The sequence below is a fragment of the Mauremys reevesii genome, linkage group 5, assembly GCF_016161935.1.
Source record: "Mauremys reevesii isolate NIE-2019 linkage group 5, ASM1616193v1, whole genome shotgun sequence".
NCBI classification, from domain to species: Eukaryota; Metazoa; Chordata; order Testudines; family Geoemydidae; genus Mauremys; species Mauremys reevesii.
In genome coordinates, this window is record NC_052627.1 from 91,827,968 (window position 1) to 91,853,155 (window position 25,188).

At 42.5% G+C, this 25,188-nt stretch overlaps 1 protein-coding gene across 1 annotated transcript in view; it reads left to right on the top strand.

Annotated features, from left to right (window-relative positions):
- The first annotated feature begins 6,359 nt into the window (after nt 1–6,359).
- GABRA4 (gamma-aminobutyric acid type A receptor subunit alpha4) overlaps nt 6,360–25,188 on the top strand; it is an 82,497-nt gene continuing 63,668 nt past the window's right edge. The window contains exon 1 of the mRNA XM_039542558.1: nt 6,360–6,475. The gene's annotated coding sequence lies outside the window, so the exon portion shown is untranslated. The remainder of the gene's footprint in view (nt 6,476–25,188) is intronic.

The following is a 25,188-nucleotide window of genomic DNA, read 5'->3' on the forward strand; positions in this document are numbered from 1 at the left end:
GAGAGGAAAAATCACTTTTGTAGTGCTAATGAGTTCAATGTAATAAAGGTGGCCCATTTCAAACAGTTGACAAGAAGGTGTGAGTATCAGCAGGGAGAAATTAGTTTTTGTAGTGACCCAGCCACACCCACTCTTTATTCAGGCCTAATTTGATAGTGTCCAGTTTGCAGTTTCTCATTGGAGTCTGTTTTTGAAATTTTTTTTTGTCGAAGAATTGCCATTTTTAAGTCTGTTATTGAGTGTCCAGGGAGATTGAAGTGTTCTCCTACGGGTTTTTGACTATTATAATTCTTGATGTCATAATTCTTTTCAAAACTAATAGAAAAAGGGATCTGAGCATAGTTGAAGCAAATTAATTAAAAACATTGAAAGAATATTTGCTGGAAATGTATTGCGTTATTTACCAGCTTTAGAAATCTGAGCTTTGATGATAAATTTGTGTAATGCTCTGCTTCTTTGAATAATTTGTCACTGGAGCTATCTCACTCAAAAGTACTAATTATTTGTTTTTAGCATATTAACTAGGCATTAATATGCAAAAACATAACATATTTTGAGTTACTATTGCTCAGGCAAAGTAACTGATCTTGCATTCAGGAGAGGATTTTTTTAACCTTATATGGGTTTATGCTATTAATTACCCTGACCTACTCCAAGAAATTTTACACTGACTAATCAGGGCTCGTAGAACAATCTGTTATTTCACTGATGCCTTTCTAAATATTTCCCTGCTCAGTAACTCAGCAGAGGTAACATTTATCCTTCTCAAATTCAGCCCCCTCATTTGTGCTCTATAGAGTGCTGTGTGCAGTGACCTCAGAATATGTAATTGATGTTTCTGAGGCTCCAACAGTGTTGTATGAACTTATTTAGCAGAAAAGCCAGATTTATTTATTTATATATTTTGTGGAAGTAGGCCACAGTGTTTGAAAAATACAGCTATATTGAAATGTATAGTATGTCATATAAACGCTAATGCCAATTTCAGCGACCTTAGCTGTTTCACTAATGAAATTTGTTACTCTTGGAGAAATAGGAGAGCATCAGTATTACAGAGGTTAGAACAGGATCCTTTCATTGTCATGACTACCTCTAACACCCAGAGCACTGGTCGTTTATGAGAATGAATGACAATTTGGGAGAACATTAAAACAAATTACTCCTACCTGCTTTCTGTAATATCTATAATAACTCTTGCTATCTCTGTTCCAGGAAAATTCTGTTTTAAATATACTTTTTTAGACTTTTACATTGAACTCTTCTTTCTTTTGCTCATGTTTCTTTTTCTTTATTACTTTCTGTAATATTTCATCTTGTGGTAATTAATTTTTTTAATCTGACAGTCCTTCAGCTTTGCTGTTTTGAAAGAGTTTTGAAAATACGCTAATCAAGTTGAGCGTATTTCAACACTATTCAAGTGACTTTTGGGAATGTATGTAATTTGTGCTGATTGAGTATAACACTTTTTGAAAAAATCCTTCCTACCGAGGGCTAATAGAGTGTTTATACTCATTGCTGTGTCATAGACTGACATTGCTCCTCTGAAGGGTTTAAAAAGGGATCTTCCTTGGAGTGGTTATAAGGTCTGCTGCACGGTAGGCTCTTGATAGACTCCTTATTTACCAGGCTGCTTTGGAGGACTGTGTCTTGCTTGATGATCATTTCAAATTTGTCAAAGAGCACTTGGAAATCACACTTGGACCATCACAGATGGTCAACCTGCTTATCCCACCAGAATGTATCTCCACACAAACAACTTCAGTAATTATTCTTATTCCTCAGGGTCCAGTGTTAAAATTCCCTACTTAGAATGCTAAGTAAGAGCTGAATCAAATATTTGCTAGAAAGGAATTTATTTAACATATAGTCCAGTGTCTGGGAGGAGGGGGCTGTGCCCTTTCAGTAGCCATATTATGGTGACCACTGTGGTTGAAGAATGATGCAAAAAGTTGAGGATATGGATGCCCAGCAGTGGAATCAAATGCAGGGTCATGTATCCTTCAAGCCTCTTGTGGTGGACAAGTGGAAATTAGGTAGGAAGAATACATGACCACATAGCAAACTGTCCATTCCCTACCACACTGACCCCTGTTGGCTGTAAGAAAATGAAAGCTATCATAGTGATGTCGCAACCCTATGCTCAGTTATGGTTTCTGTATGGCCAATTGTCGGTCTACGGCCATCTTGTTCTGGTGGAAGGACAAGGCAACCTCCATTTTGGGTCAGGTTCTTGTTCCTCAGAAAAGGGAGAGAGCGGGAATCTGACCTTGCCCAGCAACACCATGGTGCCATGTGCAACCCTAAGGTGCGGTGTGCAACATTATAGTGCCATGTGCCTTTTCCCACTCTTTTTGCCTAGTCACCTAGGGATCAGGCTAGTGTCGTGTGCATAACCCTAGTGTGCCAGGCGCAGCTCCTGTTTGCGTAGAGGGCAACAGCTCGGAGCCTGGAGGGCATAGGAGCCAGGGACAATCAGACGCTGACACGAGTAAGGGCCTTCGAATAAAACTATGTCTCCCACCAAAATCTGCAGGAGTGTCCGCATGTTAGCTGAAAGGCCTGATCACCCTTTCAGCCAGAAGGGTCTCCTCCGGATTTAGCCAGCTCGTGTCGTTTCTTGGATTACGCCCCCGTCCCACCAATTTGCCATGTACTCGGTGTCTGTACTGCTGGTCAGCTGCACCTGGAGTGTGGTATATGCATTGTAATTTCTGTAAATACTCTGTTTGCTTAGCCTCTTCCCTTTTTCCCTCCCTTACTTAGTGCAATGTTGCACGTGTACAGTATATAAGAGTATTAATTATTGTTCTGGTTAATTGTTATATCTTGCAATATTTGGTTAATTTGTGTACAGTTTACTCAGTTTTGTGTATTTGTTCTGGATTTTAGTGAGCAGTTGATCACAGGTTGTTTAGTTTCTTGTTGTCAGATGTAAATAGACTGCTTCAAGTTGTATATATTGCTGTTCTGATGATATTTTTGATTGGTGATTTGTTTTTCTCTTAATTAGAGTTGTGTAAATGTTCTTGTTCTAATAGTATTGTTAGTTGGTAAGAGTGCTCCTCCCCAGCCCAAGTTGCAACTTTCCCCCCTCAATAAACGGCCACGTGGTTTTCAATTTCAATCTGTCACGTTTTAATTTTCCTCTCTCACTCGAATAAACTCAATCTAACCTGTATTGGTCTCGGACAAGTGACAGTCAGGAAAGGCATGTGCTAAGTCTACTGCCTTGCATCTCATCTTCAGCCATTACCAAATCCTCAGTTAAATGAATGCAGTTCTGGAAAAGAATGACAATGATACCCTTCATCACAAGCCTTTCCCTACAATGCCCTCACCTAACTGAGCTGCCTTGTTCCTAAGAATAATACCCTGCTACCCTCACTGAACGTACCATAGGCCATCAGTTAATTGAGTATTTCCCACAAACAGAAGACAACTTTCATTACTGGAAATATGGAGAGATGTAATGTGGAAACATTCTCTCCAGACTCTTAATCAGGACTATGGAACAACCAAGGGAGACTTCCTCCAGTGAATGCATCCCAGGTTCTACACTTAGCCCAGTGCATCCTAAGACAGGACTTTGGCAGCTTAGTCAGTAGTGTGTGATTATTCAGTGAGTGCAGACATGTCTGATAAAGCTCCTTATTTGTCACTTTACTATCAAGGATCTCCATAGTAACCTGGGGATGATGGAACTGCTTGTCTGTGCAAATTTAGTAGCATCACCCTCCCCACACCACTAACCCCTACTGTTCAAAACCCCTGACCTAAGGATATGTCCAGTGCATGCTGGGACTTGGGGTCTCCAATGACACAAATATAGGGGGAGATTTTCAAAGACACAAAAGGTAGTTAGGTGCTCAACTCCCATTTATACTTTAGAAAATCTCTCCATTGGTTTCTTGTAAAGCTGTGTCCATTGGTTTAACAGGCAGGTGTGTGTTTTGTGTAATTTGAGGCTTTGTCTCTATAAGTACATTCACCACTGCTCCATTGCCAGTATCTACTTGTCCATCCTATTTGTGGGCATGAATTGTTTGTATTTGCTGGGGCCTGGGTTCTCCAGCCGCACACACACAGTGCATCTTGATCATTAATTGTCCAACTGAGCGGCTTGCATAAGGTATACACAGGAAAAACCATTCAGTAATTGGAAGTTTGGGATTTGTATGGTGCTTTGAACAGTTGTCCCACAGTAGAAGCAGGGTGGAACCATGCCGTCTCAGCAGAAGTATTAGGTGGGATTTTGTTCCATCCCAGTGTGAATACTGAGGGCAGGATCTGATCTCACAGAGCAAACTTCCATCCTTTCTGGAAGCCTGGAAAGGCAAACCAATAACAGCAGGACTTGTCTATGCTGTTAACTAGTGAAATGCTCAATTGCTTTATGGCAAATTTTGAGAACATTTAAACGTTGTTTTCTTTACAGCAAATTGTTTTCTCCAGAGATCTAACATACAGTAACACTTTCCAAGCCATTACTGTGGTAGCATCTGCGTTCTTCCATTTCAACAATAACTATTCTTTTGCCAGTCATCAGTGTCACTGTTAGCAGCTATTTGTTAACTAGACCTATTTGTGGGCACAAGGGTCCCCTAAAATGTCTAAACTTGGTACAGGGCTAAGTTTTATAGCAAGTATATTATTATCCAGGCAGTATTATCTACCCGGTCTCCCAGTGATCAGACATCTCTAAAATATATATCCTAAACTCCTAGAAATGATGTAGCATCCCTAGCATTGTCTGAGCTAGTGATTTTTTGGCCAAGATATTCAAAATAGCAGTAGACTCCTAACTCATATTTAGGCACCTGAATAAGTAGTCTGCTTTGCAAAAGTGTTGAGCCTTGCAGTTCCCAAGGCAATAAGTCTGATACAAAGTCCCCTAAGGTCAATGGTAATCTTTACATTAACTTAAATTAGTTTTGGGTTAGGCCTAATGAAAACTGCTCAGTACTTAGTGCTTTTAAAAATCAGGCCATTTATTTAGGTGCCTAAATTTGGATCTAGGACTGTAACATTAGGCTTCCAAGTTCTAAAATCATTGCCTTTAGTTTTCAAAATCTGTAAAAGGAAATCTAACTTCTGTTGCTGCTTTGATTTTTGAATTGCATAGGTCTTTGCCTTGTACTAGAGATGGCTTTTATTACATTCCTATCAATCTCTTTCCATTGGACCATCATCAATGTTAATTTTTAATTACTTTTTCAGCCTTCTGTTCCACTCTGTTTAACATGTATAGGGTCTATTAGACATAAATCTTGGAAACAAAATGGCTTACTGGATTTTTTTTAAAATATATGTATGGTTTTGTTTTTAAATGAGTGTCATAAATTAGTCTACCACAAAACTGAAGCACAGAATGATGTAAGAAAATTAATGAACTGTGAATTTTAAAAAGTGATATGTCACTGAGGTACTGGGATAAGCCAAAATAGGGACACATATTATTAAACAAGTGTGATGAGTCAGTGGCACCTGGAATTAGTATTTCCCAGATCAAAATGTTCCTATCTCTGTCCAAGAGATATTAATTTTCAATTTTACATCAATATTTTATTTCTCTATCACCTTTTAGGTATCATGCAAGGTTCCCTTTTAAATATTAGGGACCATATTCACTACCTCAGGCCTCTCGGTGGAACCCAGAATGCATGATCCCTGTTACAGGAAGTCCACCAGGAGCACCGATGCAGCACTACAAGCTGCTTTCATCCCCTCTTCCACTGGAAGGCATACACTGGGCTGGCCACCATAGCCCATAAAATCAATGGTGCTAGGCAGGGAGGAGGTGGGGTCAGAACACCTGAGAGACTGGCTATTTCAGATGGCTCCCAAACAGATTCAACCCATGTCCACCTAGACAGCTTCTGCTATCAGGGCTTATGATGGGGAGATCTGCCCCTTAAGGATAGTGGTGGCTAGGAGTCAGCTCATCTCTGTCACATAGTGTAGCTCATTGAAGATTTTGGGTGGTCTTATGTACAGAGATGGAGGAGATATTGAGAGAGGGGAAATAGTCCCAGGAATAAGTGGTGTTTGGGATGAATGATGTTACTGTCTCTTTAAGGGCCTGTGAGGGACCAGAAGCCTTGCAGAGTGGGCGAGGCAAGGCACCCCACTCTCCCAGCCATTTGGGATGAGGTCCAGGAAGGGGACCAGCATATATACTCCCTCCTCCCTCATAACAAGGCAGGGACCAGCAGGAGAAGACTGACCTGCTGAATGCTTCAAAGTGGAGAGCTAATTGGGGAAAAGGGTCCAGCTGAAGGAGAAGCTGATTAGACTTTACAGCTGGCCTCAGCCCCAGCTCAGAGGGGGAGAGTTGAGGGAACTACTGTTTGAAGGAGGGAGATCCTGACAGCCACAAGGCAAGAGTATGAGAGACTGCCTGAAACACAACCCCAGCCCCTGAAGGAGGGCAGGGGGAGACTCCTGACTGAAGGATCGAGATACCAACTGCCTTAAGGTGAGAGATAGAGGGACTGTTAGAAATACATTCCAGCTGCTGGCAGAGGGGCTGGAAATGGTTTTGAGGAAGCACCTCCATAACTAGCTAAGAAGAAGCCACGAGGAACCACAACTCCAAGATGGGGACAGTGCAGTCAGCAGACCTGGTAAAGACACTGACAAGCAGGGCAAAGGTAGGAGTGGCAAAAGGACCAAAGGAACAGTTTGTAGCTGCCTAAAACAAGGTCCTTGGGATGGATCCCAGAGGAGAGGGTGGGCCTGGGTTACCCTAACTCTTCCATAGACCAAGAGGGGAAGTACAGGTGTCAGGAGTGAAAGAAGCTGAGACCTATCAGTCCCAGATGGAGGCTGAGGGCTGGGCTTAGAAGTCACTAGACTTTGTGTTTCTTTTCCTTTTTTTCTTTTTTTTTATTTTAAATTTTTTGTTAACCCTGGAAGGGGAGTGGACTGAGAAGTTAGCTGGCTGCAGGGCTAGGCCACAGAAGGGACAGACCGTTGTGGAACCAGCAAGAGTGAAAGAACCCCTGCAACCCTGTGTCCTGACATAAGGGGTGCTCTGGTGGTGAGTGTGTGCTGTAATAGGGCTCATATGGAATCCTGAGTTTAGTTTTGGCCCAAGAGGAGTCCAATTTCACTTGCAACCTGTGAATAACCAGAAAAATATTGGACTTCACCACATGGCCTACATATATTTTTTAAGAACATAAGAACATAAGAAAGGCCATACCGGGTCAGACCAAAGGTCCATCTAGCCCAGTATCTGTCTACCGACAGTGGACAATGCCAGGTGCCCCAGAGGGAGTGAATCTAACAGGCAATGATCAAGTGATCTCTCTCCTGCCATCCATCTCCATCCTCTGACGAACAGAGCCTAGGGACACCATTCTTACACATTCTGGCTAATAGCCATTTATGGACTTAGCCACCATGAATTTATCCAGTCCCCTTTTAAACATTGCTATAGTCCTAGCCTTCACAACCTCCTCAGGTAAGGAGTTCCACAAGTTGACTGTGCACTGCGTGAAGAAGAACTTCCTTTTATTTGTTTTAAACCTGCTGCCTATTAATTTCATTTGGTGACCCCTAGTTCTTGTATTATGGGAATAAGTAAATAACTTTTCCTTATCCACTTTCTCAACATCACTCATGATTTTATATACCTCTATCATGTCCCCCCTTAGTCTTCTCTTTTCCAAACTGAAGAGTCCTAGCCTCTTTAATCTTTCCTCGTATGGGACCCTCTCTAAACCCCTAATCATTTTAGTTGCCCTTTTCTGAACCTTTTCTAGTGCTAGAATATCTTTTTTGAGGTGAGACGACCACATCTGTACACAGTATTCGAGATGTGGGCGTACCATGGATTTATATAAGGGCAATAATATATTCTCAGTCTTATTCTCTATCCCCTTTTTAATGATTCCTAACATCCTGTTTGCTTTTTTGACCACCTCTGCACACTGCGTGGACATCTTCAGAGAACTATCCACGATGACTCCAAGATCTTTTTCCTGACTCGTTGTAGCTAAATTAGCCCCCATCATGTTGTATGTATAGTTGGGGTTATTTTTTCCAATGTGCATTACTTTACATTTATCCACATTAAATTTCATTTGCCATTTTGTTGCCCAATCACTTAGTTTTGTGAGATCTTTTTGAAGTTCTTCACAATCTGCTTTGGTCTTAACTATCTTGAGTAGTTTAGTATCATCTGCAAACTTGGCCACCTCACTGTTTACCCCTTTCTCCAGATCATTTATGGATAAATTGAATAGGATTGGTCCGAGGACTGACCCTTGGGGAACACCACTAGTTACCCGTCTCCATTCTGAGAATTTACCATTAATTCCTACCCTTTGTTCCCTGTCCTTTAACCAGTTCTCAATCCATGAAAGGACCTTCCCCTTTATCCCATGACAACTTAATTTACGTAAGAGCCTTTGGTGAGGGACCTTGTCCAAGGCTTTCTGGAAATCGAAGTACACTATGTCCACCGGATCCCCCTTGTCCACATGTTTGTTGACCCCTTCAAAGAATTCTAATAGATTAGTAAGACACGATTTCCCTTTACAGAAACCATGTTGACTATTGCTCAAGAGTTTATGTTTTTCTATGTGTCTGACAATTTTATTCTTTACTATTGTTTCAACTAATTTGCCCGGTACCGACGTTAGACTTACCGGTCTGTAATTGCCGGGATCACCCCTAGAGCCCTTTTTAAATATTGGCGTTACATTAGCTAACTTCCAGTCATTGGGTACCGAAGCTGATTTAAAGGACAGGTTACAAACCGTAGTTAATAGTTCCGCAACTTCACATTTGAGTTCTTTCAGAACTCTTGGGTGAATGCCATCTGGTCCCGGTGACTTGTTAATGTTGAATTTATCAATTAATTCCAAAACCTCCTCTAGTGACACTTCAATCTGTGACAGTTCCTCAGATTTGTCACCTACAAAAGCCAGCTCAGGTTTGGGAATCTCCCTAACATCCTCAGCCGTGAAGACTGAAGCAAAGAATCCATTTAGTTTTTCCGCAATGACTTTATCATTTTTAAGCGCTCCTTTTGTATTTTGATCATCAAGGGGCCCCACTGGTTGTTTAGCAGGCTTCCTGCTTCTGATGTACTTAAAAAATATTTTGTTATTACCTTTGGAGTTTTTGGCTAGCCGTTCTTCAAACTCCTCTTTGGCTTTTCTTATTACACTCTTGCACTTAAGTTGGCAGTGTTTGTGCTCCTTTCTATTTGCCTCACTAGGATTTGACTTCCACTTTTTAAAGGAAGTCTTTTTATCTCTCACTGCTTCTTTTACATGGTTGTTAAGCCATGGTGGCTCTTTTTTAGTTCTTTTACTGTTTTTCTTAATTTGGGGTATACATTGAAGTTGGGCCTCTATTATGGTGTCTTTAAAAAGGGCCCATGCAACTTGCAGGGATTTCACTTTAGTCACTGTACCTTTTAACTTTTGTCTAACTAACCCCCTCATTTTTGTATAGTTCCCCCTTTTGAAATTAAATGCCACAGTGTTGGGCTGTTGAGGTGTTCTTCCCACCACAGGGATGTTGAATGCTATTGTATTATGGTCACTATTTCCAAGTGGTCCTGCTATAGTTACCTCTTGGTCCAGCTCCTGCGCTCCACTCAGGATTAAATCTAGAGTTGCCTCTCCCCTTGTGGGTTCCCGTACCAGCTGCTCCATGAAGCAGTCATTTAAAGTATCGAGAAATTTTATCTCTGCATTTCATCCTGAAGTGAAATGTTCCCAGTCAATATGGGGATAATTGAAATCCCCCACTATTATTGGGTTCTTAATTTTGATAGCCTCTCTAATTTCCCGTAGCATTTCATCATCACTATTACTGTCCTGGTCAGGTGGTCGATAATAGATCCCTAATGTTATATTTTTACTAGAGCATGAAATTTCTATCCATAGAGACTCTATGGAACATGTGGATTCGCTTAAGATTTTTACTTCATTTGAATCTACACTTTCTTTCACATATAGTGCCACTCCTCCCCCTGCACGACCTGTTCTGTCCTTCCGATATATTTTGTACCCCAGAATGATTGTGTCCCATTGGTTGCTCTCAGTCCACCAGGTTTCTGTGATGCCTATTATATCTATATCCTCCTTTATCACAAGGCACTCTAGTTCACCCATCTTATTATTTAGACTTCTGGCATTTGTGTACAAGCACTTTAAAAACTTGTCCCTGTTTATTAGCCTGACTGTTTCTGATGTGCCAGATTCTTTTTTATGTGACTGTTTATCATCTGATCCGGCCCTTACATTATACTTTTCAGTCCTCTGCTCCTGACTATAACCTGGAGATTCTCTATCATCAGACTCTCCCCTAAGAGAAGTCTGTGTCCGATCCACATGCTCCTCTGCAGCAGTCGGCTTTCCCCCATCTCCTAGTTTAAAAACTGCTCTACAACCTTTTTAATGTTTAAAATCAAGATTGCCAAGTACTTTGAATTGTCTTTCAGCCATGAATATGTGAACTCCATGTAAGTTGAGGGAAACTTGTGTCCCATAGAAGGAGTGCTCCTGATTTTAACCAGCTAACTGAGTAACTGAACTTCTAGAGGACAGTGATCAGATGCAGGAGAGAGGAGGAAGAATTGTCCAGTAGAAATTTGGAAATGTATATATTTGGGTGCAAAAAATTCTCTTGCTAATTTTCATAATGAAAATGAACTTTGCAGATAATTTTGGTAAAATTCAGTTTGCCCAGATCAGAATTATATTAGGTGCTCTTGAGTTTCCACTGTCTGCTATATTATTGCCAATTATGGGGAAAAGAGTAATATCATATCATTCAGTCAAACCCCAGAGAAAACTAAGTTTATCAAAATAAAAGATCAAGAGGTGACTTGAAGATACTTACACACTATAATCACAATGGAGAGAATGCCTGGTTCTCAAGGGCTCTTTAATTTAGTGGAGAGAGAGGCACAACAAGAACCAAATGGAAGTTAAAGACGGACAAATTCAAATTAGGGTGCACACAGTTTTAACAGTGAGGGTGAATCATAGAATCATAGAATATCAGGGTTGGAAAGGACCTCAGGAGGTCATCTAGTTCAACCCCCTGCTCAAAGCAGGACCAATCCCCAACTAAATAATCCCAGCCAGGGCTTTGTCAAGCCTGACCTTAAAAACCTCTAAGGATGGAGATTCCACCACCTCCCTAGGTAACCCATTCCAGTACTTCACCACTCTCTGAGTGAAAAAGTTTTTCCTAATATCCAACCTAAACCTCCCCCACTGCAACTTGAGACCATTACTCCTTGTTCTGTCATCAGGTACCACTGAGAACAATCTAGATTCATCCTCTTTGGAACCCCCTTTCAGGTAGTTGAAAGCAGCTGTCAAATCCCCCCATCATTCTTCTCTTCTGCAGACTAAACAATCCCAGTTCCCTCAGCCTCTCCTCATAAATCATGTGCTCCAGCCCCCTAATCATTTTTGTTGCCCTCCGCTGGACTCTTTCCAATTTTTCCACATCCTTCTTGTAGAGTGGGACCCCAAACTGGACACAATACTCCAGATGAGGCCTCACCAATGTCGAATAGAGGGGAATGATCACATCCCTCGATCTGCTGGCAATGCCCCTAGTTATATAGCCCAAAATGCTGTTAGCCTTCTTGGCAACAAGGGCACACTGTTGACTCATATCCAGGTTCTCGTCCACTCTAACCCCTAGGTCCTTTTCCGCAGAACTGCTTCCTAGCCATTCAGTCCCTAGTCTGTAACAGTGAATGGGTTTCTTCCGTCCTAAGTGCAGGATTCTGCACTTGTCCTTGTTGAACCTCATCAGGTTTCTTTTGTCCCAGTCCTCTAATTTGTCTAGGTCCTTATGTATCCTATCCCTACCCTCCAGCGTATCTACCACACCTCCAAGTTTAGTGTCATCTGCAAACTTGCTGAGAGTGCAGTCCACGCCATCCTCCAGATCATTAATGAAGATATTGAACAAAACCAGCCCCAGGACCGATCCTTGGGGCACTGCACTTGAAACCGGCTGCCAACTAGACATGGAGCGGTTGATCATTACCCATTGAGCCCGACGATCTAGCCAGCTTTCTATCCACCTTATAGTCCGTTCATCCAGCCCATACTTCTTTAACTTGCTGGCAAGAATACTATGGGAGACCATATCAAAAGCTTTGCTAAAGTCAAGGAATAACACATCCACTGCTTTCCCCTCATCCACAGACCCAGTTATCTCCTCATAGAAGGCAATTAGGTTAGTCAGGCATGACTTGCCCTTGGTGAATCCATGCTGACTGTTCCTGATCACTTTCCTCTCCTATAAGTGCTTCAGAATTGATTCCTTGAGGACCTGCTCATGATTTTTCCAGGGACTGAGGTCAGGCTGACTGGCCTGTAGTTCCCCTGATCCTCCTTCTTCCCTTTTTTAAAGATGGGCACTACAATAGCCTTTTTCCAGTCATCCGGGACCTCCCCTGTTCACCATGAGTTTTCAAAGATAATGGCCAATGGCTCTGCAATCACATCCGCCAACTCCTTTAGCACCCTTGGATGCAGTACATCCAGCCCCATGGACTTGTGCTCATCCAGTTTTTCTAAATAGTCCCGAACCACTTCTTTCTCCACAGAGGGCTGGTCACCTTCTCCCCATACTGTGCTGCCCAGTGCATTAACACTGGAAAAAACTGCCAAGGGAAGCAGTAGATTTTCCATCTCTTGCTGTCTTCAAATCAAGACTGGATGCCTTTCTCAAAATATGCTTTAGTCAAACACAAGATATTGGGCTCAGTACAGAGATACTGCATGAAATTCTATGGCCTGTACTTGACAGGAAGTCAGACCTAGATAATCTAATGATCCCTTCTGGCTTTAACAATCCATGTAAGTCCAAGGGAACGCACAGCTGTGGGAAAGTATTAAAAAAAAGTCTTTAAAACAATTTCTGCATATTATGTAGATACTAGTGAAGAGCATAGTGAGTGATGGAGGAACTGCAGGATTGGGGGTGAAAACCTTCAGTATAAGTCAAGCATGTTCAAAAGCAATTAAAACACTCTTGTTCTAAAGTTTTTGTGTCCATATTAGGAGGCGTATTGTATATGTACCAGATGCAACAAAAATTATAAAAACTAACAGCTTGATTCATAGAAGTGTCCTAGGTCAATTATGTATTCATTTTTCATCTTCATTTTGCAGAACTTTCTGGGAAACCTTTTTTTAGCAGAGGCTGTTTTCCAGTTTATTAAAGATCTTTTCCCCAGTACACACTTTCAGCTCTAAATCAAGAGCTTGTATAGCTCAAAATAAAAAGGATAATATTCTGCTCAAACAGCACCTGCTCTTTAAAAGAAGTGCGGAGTCCTCCAGACAGTGTTAAAAAGCTCCCACTTCCTGCTAGCTAATGCGTGCAGTATGGAGAACCACAAATGTTAGTCCCTTACAATACAGGGGAAAGTTATTCTGGAGATGATCATTACAGATGGTGAAGAAAACAACGGTTTTGCATTTGAGAGAGTATAGCCTCAGTTAGGGCTGGTTGACATCTTTCTTTTTTTCTCTCTCAACAGTGAAAATGTGCATGACAAATCCTTATCGTTGTCATTTTTCTGGTTTTCACAACACATTTTGTGTGCCTCTTATTCCCTCAAACTTGTGTCAAAAATGGTATTGAAGTGGTTATTGACATTTGATCACCTGGTTTTTGGACAAAGAATTTCAATAAGTATTTTGATAATGTAGTCAGTAATGTTTTCAATATTTTTTTTTAAACTTAATGGGTCTATTTTGAATACTTTGGAATGAAAATAACACAAATCTTTCCAAAAAATTTCAAACAGGTGTTTGAATAAAGAGGTGGGCAACAGATTAAGCTCTGTTTCATTGCTCACCAGTTGACATTATTGCCACTTCATGCATGGGCACGCACCTTTCTATGAAAATGCTTCATGGCCACAGCTAAGCCAGGAAGAGTTGTGTTTAAATGTCTAAAGAGTTCTGATTTTTCACATGCAATTATCACGGTTGCTGTGGTGTTGAGTTTTCTGTATTGGGACCTCAATGCTCCCCATCCTCCTCCTGGCACAGGTGTGACGCTTTCCATTTCCTCTCAAATGGAGCATGGTTACGTTGGTCACATGCACACATTCCCAAGTTGCATTCAGCTCTTTCTCCTTTTGCCCTCTTTAAAATGATCTACTAAATGGGGGCCAATGGGAAAGCACTGGCAAAAGTATTTGAAATGTAGGCTGTGCTAGCACAAACAACTTGATATTTCAGCTATTGTATACATTTATACAATGTGCAGAACACTTTATTGATGCATAATTATTTGGGACCCAAGGTTATCAAACAAACTTATACAAAGTAGTCCCCACATCCTTCACAAGGAAAAATATATATTTCCTACGTTAGTCCAAGGGATAGTTGTAGCTATACTGGGTTAGTGGGAACCCCAGTGGTTAAAGTATTCATCTGGGTGGCAGGAGACTGAGTTCAAATCCCTGTTCCAAACAAGGCAGAATAGGATTTGAACCCATGTCTTCCACCTCCCAAGTGAATACTTTAACCACTGGGGTTTAGAATACTGGGTAGGAGGTACTACCACCAACGGGTTCATGCCTGTGGATCCTGAGCAGAGATAGGTGCCTAGCTCCCTTTGGGGCTGCGGCACAGTGAGGTTAAGGCCTGAATGCACAAAAAGAGTTGGGTATTATGATGATGAGCATCACAATGCCTGACTTTAGGTACTTAGAAAATCACTGCAAATCCCAAAGCCTGAGTTAGGCACCTATGTTCCTATACAATGCATGGGGAGAGACGGGAATCTTAGAGTGTGATTCATAAAAGCCAGCACATGAGTCAGGGAGCCGCCTATGATAGCACAAACCCCCATCATCAGCCATTCCCATTGGCTAAGCCGTGCCCCATCTCAGCATAGACAACTGAGTCTGGGCTGCAGGGAGGCACCTATCTCTGCTTGGAAGTCTGAGCTTCAAACCCTCTCTTGGCACTAGACGTCTACACCACTTTAGCAAGAAGCCGGGGTAATATGTGCACCCTCCCTCATAACTTTTAGCCCAGTGCTTGGGGTACTCATCTTAGATGTGGGAGGTCAAGTCCCTCCTCTGCCTGATTTGGAGAGGAAATTTAAAGAGTGGCCTTCCACCTCTTGGGTGAGCGTTCTAACCATTCGGCTACAGGATGTTCTGGTGCAGCGCTCCCTCAGTCTCTGCTATTAAAGCTGTTGCACTCTGGATGAATAATGAATCATTGGAGCAGAGGAACTAGCTCCTGGGTTTCCCATGTGAGTGCTCTAACCACCAGGCTAGAGCCATTCACATGCTTGCATGCTCTCTCTTTAAGAGTTATTTGCCCTCTTCATCTCTTCTCTCTCCCCCTCCCCAAAGCTGTTTTGTGTGAACTCATCTGAGAGGCCTGATGTGGTAGATGGTCTCTGAGCGTGCCTAGCAGAGAAGGCCCTGCACCCGACTTAGGTGGCTGAACACCTATCTTCCCCTAACTTGTGAATTGCTCTGGGTCTTAGGCATTTGGATGCCTAGAGTGAGGAAGCAGTTCAGATGCCCAGTGGCAGAAATATAGGCACCTAGTGAACGTTCACGGTAAAACCTTAGGTACTGCAAGCATGTCAACACAGCAAAGAAAAACCAATGGCTGGCCCATGCCATCCAACTCAGGCTTGTTGCTCCATACCATTGCTTCATAGACTTCCCAGCTTGAGCTGGACCCTGAACTCTGAGACCCTCCCACCCCATAGGGTCCTAGAGCCTGGGCTCCAGCCCAAGGCCAGAAGTCTACACAGCAATGAAACAGCCCTGCAGCCCGAGTCCCACAAGCCCGAGTTGTCTAGTACAGGCCAGCTATGGGTTTTTCTTTCCTGTGTATACATACCCCATGTGAGTTTAGGCATTTACAGGATTCAGTGGGAGTTTTGTGCTTTGCAGTGGTTCCAACAGTGGGTCTTAGGCCTAAATGTACAAAAGGAATTAGGTACTTAAGTGATTTGTCTAGGGTCATACAGGAAGTCTGTGGTAGAGCAAGGACTCAAACTCAAGACTTCCATGTCCTAGCTAGTGGCCTAGTCACTGGACCATTTTTCCTCTTGCTCTACCCCTGCTGAAGAGCTAGATGCTGGTGGGAACTCAAGTAGTAGCAGGTTCTGCTGACATGGCAGTAAAATGATGGAAACAGCTGGAACCTTGTCTGCACCAGGGTTCTGGCTGAGGATGCAACCAGTGAGCTATTGGTAGCACAGTGGTGGTAGCATTGGTTAGAAACTTTAGGTAAAATTCCCTTGTGAAGCCAAGGCCATAGAGGTTTTGCCATGGGCAGCAGGACTCTGTGTTGTGACAGGGTCAGGCTAGATGGTTACAAGAGAGTGGTCAAAGGTAGCGACATTAGCTCCAGGTTAAGCAGGTCCCTTTTCCCTGGGTAAGATAACAGGGACTATTCCAGAACACTCAGGAACTTTCTAGAACTAATTATGGCAGGCAGGCTAATTAGGACACCTGTAGCCAATTGGAAAGTTACTAGAATTAATTAAGGCTAATCAGGACACCTGGTATAAAAAGGCTCTCACTCCAGTTAGTGAGGTGAGTATAAGGATCTGTGAGTGAGAAGACATGCTGCTGGAGGACTGAGGAGTACAAGTGTTAACAGACATCAGGAGGAAGGTCCTGTGGTGAGGGCAAAGAAGGTGTTGGGAGGAGGCCATGGGGAAGTAGCCCAGGGAATTGTAGCTGTTGTGTAGCTGTTCCAGAAGGCACGCTAGACAGCTGCAGTCCACAGGGCCCTGGGCTGGAACCTGGGGTAGAGGTTCCCTCCCAAAACCTCCCAACTCTTGATTCAACACAAGAAGATCTCTGAGGCTAGCAAAATCCTCCAAGAAGCACAGGACCCACCAAGGTAGAGGAGGAACTTTATCACAGTGTATATTCTCCTCTCAAATCTCAGTGAGAGTGGCATTTGTCTTTGAAAGGCAATGTGAATTTCTCACCATATCCCAGCACAATGTCCCAACATAGTTCAAGCTTTTTCTTGTAAGTGCTTGGCTCCAGCTTTCATCGATCAGATCTGGAATATCTGAGGTTTCTTCCCTGCCCCTTCTCTAAGTAGCTTGAACAGCTCTCCCATTATGCTGGGGTCCCAGAAATTCTCTAGGAGTATCACCATCTTGCTCATTTTGCTCAACCCAAGCTGCTTGCCTCATGAACTCCTTTGTCACCATTTGAGTCAGTGTTTTTTTGAGTGGGATTCCTATGCCTAGAACCATCTCCCCAGCCCAATCCTCTTTCATGCTTTTTCCTATGCATTCTAGGTCTTCTATCAGGAAAGAAAATGCTCAAACCACTGAGCTATCCCTCCCCAATACTATTCTTTGTTGACAATAAACCTGGCTGGGTGCCTTCGTACCTTAATGGATCTTGTGGTCATTGGGCGGTTCACTTGAGGTCTGCTGGGCCGGTTACCTGTGCAGAGCTGGGATGGCATACAGAGGGAATACAAGAAGCCAAACATCTAAAACACTGTTGTGCAGGTTTCCTTTGAGGATGAGAACTGAGAGGTCAGATGTAGAATGATCATTATGTGAAAAGTATTCATCCACAGGTGATAGGGTGTTTTTGTCTTATCATTTTCCTGTGTGAGTTCATTTGAGAGCATCGTGATTGTCTAGTTTCACCTTCTTAGTTATTGGGGGCATTTATTGCACTGGAGGAGGTATACCACTTTGTGATAGGCATATGTAGGAGCCATGGATCTTGAAAGGTGTGTTGAGCGGGGTGTTGATCATTGTAGCAGTGGAGATATGTCTGCAGGTTTTGCATCAGTTGTTCTGGCAGGGTCTGGTGCTACTTTGAGTTGGTGTGTCCTGATCTGTGGGGAGCTTGCTTCTGATGAGCTTGAAGAAGTTGGGGGGGCTGTTTGAAAGCCAGAAGTAGGGGTTCAGGAAAAATTTATTTCAAGTATGAGTTGAGTATGGGTTTTAATTGTTGAATGATACCCCATATGTATTCCAGTGTGGGGTGGTTGATCACAAATAGGAGTGTAGGGTGAGAGGAGTTTTTATTTCTGTATTTAAGCAGGTTCTCCTGGTGTATTTTGGTGGCCTGTTCCATGATACAATCTACTTTTGTAATGGAGTGTCCTTATTTGGTGAAGGTGGTTTTAAGTGTGTTAAGATGTATATCTCAGACTTTCTCCTTGGGGCATATTCTGTGATATCTCAGTGTCTGGCTATAGATATCAGATTTCTTGGAGTGTTTGGAGTGGTTACTGAATCTATGAAGGTAGGTGTGGTGATCCATGGGTTGCTTGTATATATGGTTGTCTGCAGAGTTCCATTGTTGAAGCTGATTGGGATGCCCAGCAAGTTGTTGCTAGTGTGGGAGTGTTCTAGAAAGCGCTTAATGGATGGATAGTGGTTGTTGAAGAGTTGTTGAAGTTGTGGTGGAAATCTCTAAGGGAGTTTAAGCTGCCTGTCCAGAGGATGAAAATATCATTGATGTATCTTGGGTATACCATTGGTTTTGTGGTGCATTTGTCCAGAGATTCTTCCTCAACGTGGGCAATAAAGAGGTTGGCATACTGGGGAGCCATCTTAGTACCAATGGCTGTCCCGTGGTTTGGACAATGTGGTGTTGAATGTAAAATCGTTATGGGTGAGAATGAAATGGATGAGTTTGGCAATGTGTTTGGGATGGATATCTGAAGGTTGTCCACTGTCTTGCAAATATCTGAGGCAGGCAGCTATGCTGTCATTGTGATGCAGCTTGGTGTATAGGGAATTGACCTCCATGGTAGAAAGGATGGTGTTCTGAGGGAAGTTTTTAATGTTGTGGAGGAAGTCAGTTGTGTCTTGCAGGAAGCTGGCCCTTTGTGTGGTGAGTGGTTTGAGGATGGTTTTTATGAGTCTTGCTGTTAGGATCAACATTTTAAAATTGGTGAGTCCATACTCTCCACTCCATTATCCAAGTCTTTAATGACTTGGATAAGGAAGTGGAGAGTATGCTTATAAAATTTGTGAATTATACCAAGATGGGAATGTTTGTAAATGCTTTGGAGGACAGGATTAGAATTCAAAACTACCTTAACAAATTGGAGAACATAAGAATGGCCATATTGCATCAGACTAATGGTCCATCTGGCCCAGTATCCTGTCTTCAAACAGTGGCCAATGCCAGGTGCCTCAGAGGGAATGAACAGAACAGGCAGTCATTGAGTGATCCATCACCTGTTGTCCACTCCAAGCTTCTAGCAAAAGAGGCTATGGACACTCAGAGCATGGAGTGCATCTCACCATTCTAGCTAATAGCCATTGATGGACCTATCCTCCATGAACTTATCTAGTCCTTTTTTGAACCCTCTTATAGTTTTAGCCTTCACAACATCTCCTCCTGGCAATGAGTTTCACAGGTTGACTGTGCATTGTGTGAAGAAACACTTTATTTATTTGCTTTAAACCTGCTGCCTATTAATTGATTTGGGTGATCCCTGGCTCTTGTGTTATGTAAAGGGGTAAATAACATTTCCCTATTCACCTTCCCCACACCATTCATGATTTTATAGACCTCTATCATATCCCCTCTTAGTCATCTCTTTTCCAAGCTGAAAAGTCCAAGTCTTTTTTTATTTCTCCTCCTATGGAAGCTATTCCATACCCCTAATCATTTTTGTTGCCCTTCTCTGTACCTTTTCCAATTCTAATAGATCTTTCTTGAGACAGGGCATCCAGATCTGCATGCAATGTTCAAGATGCATACCATGGATTTATATAGAGGCATTATTATATTATCTCCCTTTCCTAATGGTTCCTAACATTCTGTTTGCTTTTTTGACTGCCACTGCACATTGAGTGGATGTTTTCAGAGAACTAGCCATGATGACTCCAAGATCTTTCTTGAGTGGTATCAGCTAATTTAGACCCCATCATTTTGTATGTGTAGTTGGGATTATGTTTTCCAATGTGCATTACTTTTCATTTATCAACACTGAATTTCATCAGCCATTTTGTTGCCCAGTCACCCAGTTTAGTGGGATCCCTTTGTAACTCTTCAGTTTGCTTTGGCCTTAGCTATCTTGAGTAACTTTGTATCAAATGCAAATTTTTCCACTTCACAGTTTACCCCTTTTTCTGGATCATTTATGAATATGTTGAAAAACACTGGTCCTAGTAGAGCTCTGGGGGCACCATTATTTACCTCTCTCCACTCTGAAAATTGACCATTTGTTCCTACCCCTTTGTTTCCTATCTTTTAACCAGTTACTGATCCTTGAGAGGATCTCCCCTCTTATCTCACCTTCTTACTTAGCTTAAGAACCTTTGAGGGACCTTGTCAAAGACTTTCTGAAAATCTAAGTACACTATATCTACTGGATCATCATTGTCTGCATGCTTGTTGACCCTCTCAATGAACTCTAATACATTGGTGAGACATGATTTCCCTTTACAAAAGCAGTGTTGACTCTTCCCCAACAAATCGTTCATATATGTCTGATTCTGTTCTTTATTATAGTTTCAACCAATTTGCCTAGTACTGAAATTAGATTTACTGACCTGTAATTGCCAGGATTGCCTCTTGAGCCTTTTTAAAAAACTGGTGTCACATTAGCAATGCTCAAGTCATCTGGTACAGAAGCTGATTTAAATGACAGGTTAAATACCACAGTTAGTAATTCTGCAATATCATATCTGAGTTCCTTCAGACTCTTGGGTGAATACTGTCTGGTTCTGGTGACTTATTAGTGTTTAATTTTATCCACTGGTTCTAATGACACCTCAGTCTGGGACAGTTCCTCAGATTAGTCACCTAAAAAGAATGGCTCAGGTTGGGGAAATCTCTCTCACATCCTCTGTAGTGAAGACTGATGCAAATATTCATTTTGTTTCTCTGTAATGGGCTTGAATTATCCTTTAGCACTTCTATCGTCCAGTGACCCAATTGATTAGCAGGCTTCCTGCTTCTGATGTTGTCATAAACAGATAGTTAAGGGTTAATGCCTCTTTTACCTGTAAAGGGTTAAAAAGTTCACCTAGCCTAGCTGACACCTGACCAGAGGAACCAATGGGGGAACAAGATGTTTCAAAAGGAAGGAGGGAAGTTTTCCTTTGTTTAGAGTTTCAGTTTCAGCCGGAGTGAAAAAGATCAAGGAACTAGCCTCTTATCAAAGTAGTAAGTTTTAGAAAGGGATAAATAGGCTTATGTTTATTTTCTTTGTAACTTGTCTTGGTACCATTAAGGGAATTATCAAAATTTGGGTATTCTTGTGTGTATTAAGTTTTTGCCCAGGGGAACATCCTCTGTGTTTTGAATCTGTCTGTGAGAGTAGCTGATATGCTAATCTCTCCCAGAGGGTTTTCTTTTACCTTTCTTTTCTTTAATTAAAAGCCTTTTTTCTTAATACCTGATTGGTTTTTTTCCTTGTTTTTAGATCCAAGGGGGTTGGATCTGGATCCACCAGGAGTTGGTGGGAGAAAGGAGGAGGGATGGTTAATTTCTCCTTGTTTTAAGATCCAAGGGGTTTGGATCTGTGTTCACCAGGGAGTTGGTGAAGAGTCTCTCAAGGCTATCCAGGGAAGAAAATTAGTGCTTGGGAGTGGTGGCAGCGATACCAGATCTAAGATGGTAATTAAGCTTAGAAGTGTCCATGCAGGTCCCCACATCTGTACCCTAAAGTTCAGAGTGGGGAAGGAACCTTGACAGATATACTGAAATGTGTGTGTGAGGGTGAGGGTTGGGGGGAAGCTTGGTTTTGGTTTTTTTGCTGTTAGTATTTGAATCTTTGGCTAGTTATTCTTCAAATTCTTTTTTGGCCTGCCTAATTATACTTGAATTATCTGAAATCAAGAAGATGAAATTCAGTGAAGACAAGTGAAGAGTACTTCAGCTGGGAAGGAAAAATGGGAGAATAACTGGCTAGGTGGTAGTACTGCTGGAAAGGATCTGGGGGTTATAATGGATCACAAATTGAATATAAGTCAACAATGTGATGCAGTTGTGAAATAGGCTACTATCATTCTTGGGTGTATTAACAGGAGTGTTGTATGTAAGATACAGGAGGTACACCTCTACCTTAATATACACCTGGGTAACACCCACTAGACAAGATGCTTTCACTCTAGATAGTGGGTAGGAAAGAATCTATTCAGGGCAATGGGCCATTAGGAAAAAACAATATGCCTTAGGGGAAGCTTATCGCCTTCCTGCGAACACTCCAAACAGCCTGTGAGTAATGGCTGCTATGACTCTACAAGGACATGTGATCAGACCACATGATGATGGAATCCATCTTGGGACGTCAGTATTTTTCCACAGACTGGTCTGGGAACCAAGCTTTGGAACAAGAATTCACACCAAATGCAAAAGCTATATAAGGGAGGGAGAGACATCATCTGGTATTCTTCACTATCCACACAAGAAGACTCCTGGAAACACCCGAGGAACAAAGATTGAACTGGGGGAAGTCCTGGACCCAGGCTAAAGGAATTTCTAACCTGTGTATGAAACACCTGGGGATTCCACACTGTAAGCTAGTGCAGCTTGCCCTTAAGAATCTGCATCCTGCTTGTATCATCTTAGGGTGAGAATCTGCTAATTCATATCCAATCTATTTAGTATATCAAGCTTAGTTTGCTGTTTTTGTTTATTTGCTAAGTAATCTGCTTTGATCTGTTTGCTATCACGTATAATCATTTAAAATCTATCTTTTGTAGTTAATAAACTTGTTTTTGTTTTTTCTAAACCAGTGAGTTGGAGTGAGTGTGTGGGAATCTTAACACAAGGGGCAACGGTTGTTGCATATTCCTCTCCACACTGAGGGAGGGGGCAAACTTTATGGCTTATGCTCTACAGGCCCTGTGCAGCACAAGATGGTATAATTTTGGGTTTATATTTCAGGGGGGGTGCGTGCCTGGGGAGCTGGGAGTTGCCTTAGCTGTATCCTTCCTATGCAGGGGCTGGTCAGAGAGCCTGCATGTAACTGTGGTTGGGTGTCTCTACCTCAGGGATTGGCAACCTCTGGCACGTGACTCGCCAGGGTAAGCACCCTGGTGGCCCGGGCCAGTTTGTTTACCTGCTGTGTCGGCAGGTTCGGCTGATCACAGCTCCCAATGGCCGGGGTTAACCGTCCCAGGCCAATGGGGGCGGCAGAAAGCAGCTCAGGCGAGGGATGTGCTGGCCATGGCTTCCCGCCGCCCCCATTGGCCTGGGACAGTGAACTGTGGCCAGTGGGAGCCGCGATCAGCTGAACCTGCTGACGTGGCAGGTAAACAAACTGGCCCGGCCTGCCAGGGTGCTTACCCTCCTGAGCCGCGTACCAGAGGTTGCTGACCCCTGCTCTACCTGTATGTATGCTGGTATGTATGTATGGTGAAAGTGAAGGCTGGAGGGCTTTGCAGCTTGTCACAGCAGTACAGTGTGAAAGGAAGCCCAGGCTGGGGGGTCAGAGGGCTCAGTGGTACCCCAGTTCCACGTGGCACCCTGGGGGGGGAACCTGTCACAGTTGTATTACTTGATGAACTAACACCAAACAGTCATTCATTTTGTTGTTCCTCCATCTGTTCACCCTTTCAATATTTTCTCAGCCTGATATCTTTACAGTCAGTGCCCCTAAGGTATGTCTACATTGGAGCTGGAGGTGCATTTTCCAGCTTGGATAGATATACCTGCAGTAGCTCTGATCAAGCTAGCACACTGAAAATAGAGGTGCTGCTGCCGCAGCTGAGTGGGCTAGATGCCCCAAGTATGATCCTGTCCAACCTCTCTGCCCCCTGCCTCCTCTCCCTCCCCCATCCCAGCAGACTTTAAGACAAGATTGTTCCTCTGCCACTTTTTTCTGGCCACTATTGCTATCGTTCCATTTTTCTTTTGGCAATGACATTACAAGTACCTTTCCCTTCCTTTTAGAGATGTGTGTAATGCCACTCCAAACAGCAACCACCAGGCGCTAATGAAGAGCAGACTGGCTTGTGTATTGTCTGAGAATGTGGCATGTTTAGTCTTTGCCACTGGGATTACATGAATTCAGTTCTAAAAGCTAAACTGCTCAGTTCTTTATTGTTCATTGGGCCACTACAAAAGTCTAACTTATAGAGTCTATTTGCATTGCAGATTCTTCAAATGTTTTTTTTCTAAAGAAAAAAAGATGAAGTATTTTTACATCTAGTGTCAAAGCATTCATGGCATTATTAAATGAGTCTATTGTCCTTTAGAACAATGATGGTATAATTCAAAAGAAGATTTGGTTTTAGTATATTTGATCGACAATATCCATTTATATGCAGGTAGATTTCTATGTGTCTTTTTAATAATTAAAATCACAACACATCTACCTACTTTACTCTTCAAGACCAGTAAACATTTATAAATATTAAAATAAGGAATCTAAATTATTCAGCACAGCTGTTACACTTGCTGCTTTGCTAAACTTTACAGTTTTGAATCCCCAATAGCCAGGAAATGTAGATGTAATGGGTCTGATTATCAGTTCGGACAGCTCTGCTTGGGACTGGAGAGAGGAAAGGGTGGTTTTAACATACTTTTGTCTCCCCACATTTCAACCAGCTTCAGACCACAAGGAATATGCAGCAGCTGTGAATAACCAGACTGCAGTGGCAGTGAGGCTATTTCCCTTTCCTGTTGGCTGCAGCCCACCATATCATGTGGATCAAAGTGGAGGGGATGGCACATCAAGACCAGCTCCATTGGCTTTATGGACCTTTGAGGCCATCAGGGCATTGTAACAGAATTACTGTGCTACCTGGGTGAGGGGGTGTTTCTTGTCATGGCACACCCAGTGATACAGCCCGGTAAGGATATGGCTTCTCCCAGATGGAAAAGGTCCTAGTCTCAGGCTGAAAGGGAAAGTATTCTGATACCAGCAGGAGGGGAGCTGCCTTTGTACCCTCTTCCAGTAATATAGATGTAGTTCTGTTGCTCACTGAACATGTGCCTCCATCATTGTTCCAGAGACAGTGCCTGGCTGTGCTAACCCACCACTAGCAAACAGAGAATTCATATTATAGCAGCATAAATGGACCATAAACAGTATGGCCAGTCCCAACTGTTCAAGAATCATGAGTAAGCCCTTATTAAAATAGTGAGTTATAATAATAAGTAATTCTTTTGATTTGCCTTCTGGTTTTTATGTCTGCAGGAGGCACTCAGGTCATAGTTTCAGGCTCTTCTCTGCAACAACAAGGGAT